We start from the raw sequence: 9112 nt of genomic DNA on the forward strand, positions 1-9112 counted from the left end.
CAGTTCGCGGTTTGAGTAATAATTTGCATTATTGTTGAAACTGATAAAAGATAAAACCTCAAGCATGCTCTGGATTAGTTGTTTACTCGCTGTTACCGTAGTTTCCCAATGAACAGTTATTTATTAATTTCACTTCAAATATTTTTATACAATTATTACAATTATAATTATTCAAATATTTTTTCTGTTACAATAACTATTTAGAATCTTTGTTTATTATGTATTGAATAGTCAAATATAATTTTTATAGGAACAAATAATGCAAGTATTTATTTTTACTTGTTTGTTTAAAGGCGTATAACCTTTTGGATATCAACGCCTATGGAATGTTAAAATTAAGTTACAAACACACAAAAATACGTATTTAAAAAGATTAAAATCGAATAAGAGCTATAATTTAGAAAGGAGGCGATGTGCTTTTAAAAATGTATTCACTAATATAACTTTGACTTAACTGTGAGATCCTCAAATAATTTAGAGCATCAACGCCTATGGAACGTTAAAATTAAGTTACAAACACAAAAATATATATATTTAAATTAAAATCGAAGAAGAGCTATAACTTAGAAAGGAGGCGATGTGCTTTTAAGAATGTAATTACTAATATAACTTTCAGTTAACTGTCAGATCTTCAGATAAATTAGATAAGGTCAGTCCTATTTGGTGTTGGTAAATAGTGAGGACATTCTTAGTTTTGATAATGGACTGACAATATTCGAACGTTGGTGACGGCAGTATTCTAATCAGGTGAGTGTGCGTGAGAGTATGGCCTATTCTCAAGCGAGTTAGAGCAACTACCTCTCTTCGGCCGCTGCGGTAGTATGTCGGCCATGGTTTTACTACTCTTTTGATTTCTTTTAATTAGGGTAATATTATTTGAATTAGTTTATTAGTTCTAAACGTATTCCTTAGTAGTTATTAGTTGCAAGTTTAACTTTTCTTTTACGTTCATTTTGTCTGTGTGGGTGATTTACTTTTTTATATATATTTTTTAAATTTTAAAATAGTTGTATTCTTTATGAATGCGCCTTCGATGTTGCGATTCTTTAAGAGATTTTAACTTCCAGACGTTTCTAAAGGTATACCCTCAATTGCGAGGGGCCTACGACCGCCACATATTTTGAAAACCATTCATGAATATAACTATCAAAAAGTATTGTAGTTTGAATGCAGTAGGGTTGAATGTTAATTTCTCCGAAAAGAGAAACACTTTGGTATTCATTTACTAGATTAGATAGTGTCCTCAAATTGATCGGTGACATTAACAGCAACTACTTACAGTAAAATTTTAATTAAATGGCTCCTCAATAATAAAGTTGCGGCGAGGACCGTCCAAGATGGCGGGGCTAATCGAGCCCTCGATAAGATAGCACTAAGTGGTTCTTCTAATTGACAGTCCACATTTGATTAACATTTAAATGAAATAGGAATGTCCGTTCTCTTTGTAGAGGAATCAATATGAAGGGCCGTTTAAGTCGACAACTGTCGTTTATCTTCAACGGCAAGTCTTCGTAGTTTATAGTATCTAATTATTTTAGTATTTACATATTCCCTATTTGGGAGGGACTATGCTGCAACTTTTTTTTTTTGCCTAAAATGACGTTTTACCTGAGGTTTTTGTTTTTTTTTTCTTTGTTTTTTATATCCCGTTATCAACGAGAATAATTATGTTCTTATTGTCATTTAAAATATCAGAAAAATGTATATTGGAGGAAGATAGACCGAGTGGCGGTCAATAAAGGTATCAAAATAGTAAAAGAAAACTATTTATATTTAACCAAGGTTTCGCCCCACTTTGCAGGGCTTCGTCAGGGCTGATAAAAATGATGTTACCAACTGATATGTTGGTATGTTCTGATGTTCATTAAAGTTCTTATTTCATTAAAGTAGGTCATACAAATGTTTTCATAAAGAAGCATATGATATTGGCGTCGCATGAAAGCCTTAAATACTATTTCTCAAAGAAATTAAAAATTAAAAAAATTTTATCTTGATTTATTTGCACGATTTGTTTTACAAGTGACCATTGTCCATATAATCGTTTATAACTCCTCTGAATTTTATCCGATTTTCACGTTAATTGGAAAGCTGAATGTTTACTCTTTTTACCTTACCTACATTAACAAACGTATATTTATAATTAATGCCATTATAAGGGCAGAATATTGGTTCCGAATAAAGAAAAACTTTCCAAATGTTTTATTTTTTTATCTCCGGTTATAATATGTGGTTTGTGCCCTTTGGTGTATAGAGCCTTAAATCACTTTTAAGTTTCGTGAAGATTGGTTGTGTGGAGTTGAAGTAATTTATATTTTATTATATATATATATATACATTTTTCTTACCTCCTGGAGCAAAGAAGAAGGCATTTACAAATATATATATACATATACCGGTTATTTCATTTTCTTGTTTTGCCGGGATGGCAATTATATATTTTTTTTTATATTTTTATTATATAGTGTTACTTACCGCTATAAACTAAATGGATTACAAACTAGATTGCCGGGTCTGTATAAAATCAATTTACATGCATGTATATTTTATAGGATGGTGGTTTTTTTTCAGATGGGGAAGAGCCATGAAACGTCGATAAAAGTAGTAATAACTGAACATCAGAACATACCAATATCTCAGTTGGTAACAGAACATCATTCTTATCAGCCCTGACGTAGCCCTGCAAAGTGGGGCGAAACGTTGGTTAACAATAAATAGTTTTCTTTTACTATTTTGATACCTTTATTGACCGTCATCCGGACTATCTTCCTCCAATAATTCCGTTCTACTTCATATGGACAACTATCTTCTTCCAATATCAAAAAAAGTGTTCTAGCGCAGAGTAAATATTGAAGGAATATTTTTTATTTTATATAATTTATTTATGTTCTAATTTCTTAATTGCATAATATTATTTTATAGACGTTTCGTGGCTCTTCCCCCGTCTGAAAAAATCCACCATCCTATAAAAGATACATGTATGTAAATTGATTTTTATATAGACCCGGCTATCTAGTTTGTAATCTATTTAGTTTGTAGCGGTAAGTAACACTATTCCTAGTGAGCATCCAGGCAAACATATGCCATCATTGTTGACACCGCCTTCAGCGGACCCGGCAACCATTCTTATAATGCCATCCTGGCAGAACAAGAAAATGGAATAGCCGGTATATGTATGTATATATTTAACAATGTATATATATATTTGTAAATGCCTTTTTCTTTGCTCCAGGAGGTAAGAAAAAAAACTATATAATAAAAATATAAGATAAAAAATAGAAATTACTTCAACTCCACACAACCAATCTTCACGAAAGTTAAAAGTGGTTTAGGGCTCTATACACCAAAGGGCACAAACCACATATTATAACCGGAGATCAAAAAATAAAACGTTTGGAAAGTTTTTCTTTAATCGGAACCAATATTTTGCCCTTATAATGACATTAATTCTAAATCTACGTTTGTTAATGTAGTTAAAAAGAGTAAATATTCAGCTTTCCAATACTTGTATTAACGTGAAAATCGGATAAAATTCAGAGGAGTTATAAACAATTATATGGACATGGATTAAGACTTTCAGGCGACGCCAATATGATTTGCTTCTTCATGAAACTATTTTTATGACTTACTTTAATAAATCCTTTTTATCTTTTTTGAAAATGTTTCCTGAATAAAAATAATTCATTGAATCAGTAATATATTTTTTTAATCTTCAGAAAGAGACACTTCTATTGGCATATGATAACCATGAAGAAAAGGTATACTTTCTCAGCTATGGGCCAAAATTGTTAAATTTGTTAATATTTTTTTTTTATTAAAAAAATCAGAATGGGCTATTCCCAGGAAAATCCTGAACATTTAGTAAAAAGCCCCATCACAATCGAATGAACGATGTGGCAGCCCATAAAATTCGAACAAACATTGATTTTGATTTTGTATTTGATTGGTATTGATTTTGTATATTATAAATTAGGTATTGATTTTGTATATTATAAATTAGGTATTGATTTTGTATATTAGAAATGACTATTTTGTACATATTAATATACTTTGACATAAATTAATGGTTTTATAAGTTACAATAGTCTCCAGTTTATAATAGTCTTAAAAAAATAGAGAAATAAACTAATAATAATATAATAAAACATGGAAAAGATCCTGGGAATAACAACAGAAGTAGAGGAGAGGATTTAAAGAGATTTAAGTTAGGGGTAAGAGTTCAGTGTAATAGTGAAAATAAATTATCCAAGTAGTTTACATTATAAAACAATTATTTTATGAAAAAGTATTTTAATATTATAAAATGACTGTAACTACTAGAAAGGTAAAAATAAAAAAAATAAAAAAACTGTGTATGTTGTATAAAAAAGAGATGTGTAATATACATTTTATAGGATGGTGAGTTTTATTTAAAATGGGGAAAGAGACCCAAAAACTTCAATGAAGGAATATTATGTAATTAAGAAACTAAAAATTTTTTACAATAAATTACATAAAATAAAAAGATAAATCTTCTAATTGAAAAAACAAAAAAACATCGTATATGAAAGAATACTAAATATTAGTACGGTCCCGCTTTGATTAAATATTGATATTTATTAAAAATTATTGGTCTTTTGCAGAATTCTGAAGGGGTTCTGTCCCCTCTACTCCTTCCAAATGGAATCCCTTTACACTCTCTCCTAGTTTTATACTAAACAAAGCCAGTGTTTTAAAAAACAAAATACTCCACTCTAACTCTTTACCGGCTTGTAAAAGATCGCAGCCGCGGGAGGCTTTTAGATCGTAAATCGTTTCGATCCCAGCTGTCTTACAGTTCTTTGTTGGCCGCCATTTTGGTTTTTGGAGTCGGTCTGCAGAAGATAAATCTACAAGAACTCCCGACAACAATGAACGCTTCTTCTGCTAATTAACTGACGGAGGCCATTGGATCCCTTCTGACTCTCGTTTCTCTTGCCACTTCTTTGTTGATGGACGATGATGGGTTTCTGAAATTTTTGGTAAGGCTTCAAGTATAGTTGCATTTGTAACTCTTTGCAGTTCGAGATTATTAACTTACACGGAAATTGTCTTAAATAAACAGATTGCAATTTACACTTACCAGCTTGGTTATGATTTCAAAACTTGAGTTGGAACATAGCCATGTTCCGAATATGAAGCTCATTGACTATTTGACAGTAGAGGTAGTATCGACAATTCATTTGAGAGGAGAAATGTGTTAAATGTCACATTCGTCAGTGAATCAAATACAAATAATAAAGTGGGAAGTACATTTATTTTTATACCAAAACGTTCTTATATATTAGATAGCTCAAGAATGAAAATTAATCGTTGCATTAGGATTACATGCGGAACTGAGTTTAACAACAGACGGTTTGGAAGACATTTCCGCAGAAGTAGACTACTCCTTCCATTAGATAAGCATTGGATAGACAAGTCTGGATTGAAATAGAACAAAAGACCTGGTTAAGAATTGTTCAGCTTAGTCCACGCTGTACGGAAGAGTAATGGACTTTGACTGGGCCATCTGTAGCAGAGAGTTGATATGTATCTTTGCAACCTCAAAACTGCAGCAGTGCCGGTTCGAATCCGGTCTTGGGGTCGACTTTTATTTCTGTTGCGGTCCCACGAAATGAAAACAGGACCATGGTCCAGGTGTTACCCTGTAGATAACTTGCGTCTCTGTATGCCAGAAATGAATAGAAACTGGTTGATAAAAAAAAAGTTACAATACTTTGCAAATACCAATTTACTAATTAAAATTTGTGTTTCCTCAGTTCGAAAAATAAGGCTAATTTGTATTCATAGTAGTAAAAAATATTTTTTCCTTATTCAACGCATGCGTAAACGTACTTTTATTTCGATAACACCCTATTAGGCTATACTTATACTAAGTTGGGAATTAGTATAAAATGTATCTGGGGTCGATTTGATCATATTCCGTCTCCTATTTTAGCTTTTACACATGCGAAAAAATGCTTGCTGCTTATCTAACCAACATAAATTTACAGAAAAATGACAATCTCCAGAAAAGGTTTTTGAAAGTAAATAGGAGGATATAGACACTAAAGAAGTTTGAAACAGTGAGGAAACAACATTAACCAATGTAGTTGGCAGACTTTTGCTTTTATTGGAAAAAAATATATATAAATAACAATTAGAATCTTTCAACAGCTTAAAAAAAATTTGTATAATAGTTATTAACTGCTAAATACTGAAATATGTACTGATATTCTTTATATATTGAATATTATGTGAAAATACAGATATGAATACACATAAATGATTCGTGTTTAGTTGCGTAGTATGTCTATTCAGTCTAACATAAAACAGGTAATAAATATCATAATGTAAGTCAAAATCAAACTGACTTATAAACAAAAATAAATTCTCAGCACTCAACTGTTGGTTAATTCGTTAGCTAACAAACCGTTAACAAAGTCTTTTTGCGACTTCGAAATCAGGATAATGAAGGTTCGTGGAAAAGGGACCCTGTGAAAAGACAAAGAGTAAACCTTACCTTACCGAACTGTTATAAAATTCCAGGTGAGCCCTGGAGGCAAATTCCATTAAGAGAGATCCGCCATTAGACTGGACGACATACAATAATTGTGGCTGATATCATCGGTCCGCTGTGGAGCTCCTTATCTTCAAAGATTTATTGTTTTCTCTGACCATTGTCTCCGGAGCAAATAGTACAAGTAATGACAAGACAATAGCTGCGCCTGCGCACTACCGGCTACCGCTTCCAATTACCATCTCCTCCCTCCGGGTCGATATTTCAGCCGATCTGCAATCGATAGTCGGGACCGGCTCTGTAGTGGAAATATCGAATGGAAGCCTTGGCTCAGCTAGTGCTATGTGAGCTAGTATGAAGCCAAGGAGTTCATGTGATGATATCATCAGAAAATGCTGTTTAAAGTTGATACATTTTAATAAATTCTCTATAGTGTTATACCATAGTTCTCCTGTATATACCTTGAGTATTGATCAGTAAACATACTTATATCATAGTTCTACTACATTTACCTTGAATACTAATCAATAGGCCTACTTATATTCTCAGATTACTTAAGATAGTGACGTATTCAGCTTATTGTTAATGAAGTAAATTGACCGAAAGTTTTTCTTCTAAAATCTTTGATTACTTCCGTAACCCTAAAGTTTCATCGAATACAGTTCTGTGTTTTAGGAGAATAAGAGGTTCTCAAAAAAAGAAGTTTCACTAGTCTGGGTATTCAGTTTAAAATATTATTTCCTTTTTATTTTTTTTATTTAAGGCTCTTCAAATCAAATGAGACCAGAGTAACTTTTTTTCCTTTATCTTTCTTTTCTGAAAAAGCGATATATATATACACACATTGTAAAGAAGCGCTGATAGATTCGATGCTTATCATCCATGATTGAAAAAAGTATATAGGAAAGATTTCGAGTCCGGTTTCTCACTTTAATATGAAACCATCAATCCGCTGTCAATTAGCCCAAGTGCTCCTAGCCAATCGGGGACCTTTGAATAATCCGAATCTAGAAATACAATCATTAAACCCCATAACGTTTGGTAGCCGACTCCTGACTGTTGTCTGTTCGCTGCACAAACATTTAATTAGTCCGATATAATTTGTTTTTGAAATATTTACTCATTAGCGTCAGGATAAAATACAACAGGATAAGTTACATGCTAACTGACGTGAGGGAAACCGGAATACGGTTAATTAGCGGGTTGAAGGGTAGAAGTGCAATTCGATGGCGTTCCGATTAGAATTAAATAAACTTTGATACTTTGAATGAAATAAATTTATATTTAGCGAGTTATTATATTCATCTCGAAAATGTAATGTTTTCCCAACTGCTTGTGAAGATTAACGTTGCAAAAATAATCTTAGACAACACGCCAAGCTAGGTGCATAGCATGTATTTAGTGTCTAGGAGAAATTCGATGACGGTTTATGAATGATTAGGTTTATGGATTGCAAGAACGTTTTATGAATCCTAGTGTCTAGTGAATTGAAAGAAATACTGTTTAAAATTAAGATTCTTCATCATCTTTTGTATCTTTCCTTCTTTGTACCTCTTAGCATGGCGATGCCTCGGTCTAGCATGCCCATCGGCATGGCATGGAAACAGTCAGCCTTCCGAGCCTGGAGAGGGTTCTGAAGATTGAGAAGAAAATTCTGAGGAGGATTCCCAATGAGGAAATATATGGAGATTTGGAAGACCTGGAAACAGTCATTAAGACCAAGAAACTGAGATTTTACGGGCACAAGGTCACAATGAAAAATGAGAGACTAAATAAGAAAATTTTCAAGTCTGCAGCTACAAAAGTGCAGGAGGATATGTAAAACAAATGAAAGAGGAACTGGGTAGAATAGAAGTAATGGGTAAGGGAGCTTGTATAGAGAGCATTTTGGAAATCAACTAAAAGAGGTTGGGGTTCCTGTGGGAAAGAAGGAGAGACGAGGGAGAGAATGGACTGAGGAAGAGCGGGAGGAACAGTCCAGGAGGATGAAAGGGCATTGGAGTAGAAGGAAGGCAGAAGGTGTGAGGATGAATCGAAAAAGATATTCGCGTGGTCCTTGCTGGCCAGTTCTAGAAAAAAAAAGAAGAACATTTACTATTATAAATATTTATATTTATAGTTATATTATTTATTATTTGTTACTATTAGATATTAATATCATTAATTAATTACCAAAATTGATATCATAAATTGTTCAGTTGAGAGAAACGAATTAATATTTTGTTGGATAATTAATAATTAACAAGGCCAATAATAACTGTCAGTAGTTTTTTGCCCTCGGATCCAAACAACAAAATAAAATGTACACTAAAAAGTATAAATATACAAGAATTACAACAAGGTATTATAATATTAATGAAAATGGAAATAATAATAAATAAAAAGTAGATAAAAGAGAAATATAAAAATAAAAAATACTAAAAGTCGAAAATAAGGGATACAAGAATACAAGTCAAGAAAAAGGAATTAATGAAAATATAGGACACCCATCTTACAAAATGTATTTAGATACAAAATTGAGCAAGGCGGATGAGAAACCAACAGGAGAGAGGAGTGGGGGAAAGTGGTTGTTAACCAATAAGTTACATTTTCAAGCAA

This window comes from Halyomorpha halys, unplaced genomic scaffold, assembly GCF_000696795.3.
Source record: "Halyomorpha halys isolate HHAL.00 unplaced genomic scaffold, Hhal_1.1 Scaffold626.1, whole genome shotgun sequence".
NCBI lineage: Eukaryota > Metazoa > Arthropoda > Insecta > Hemiptera > Pentatomidae > Halyomorpha > Halyomorpha halys.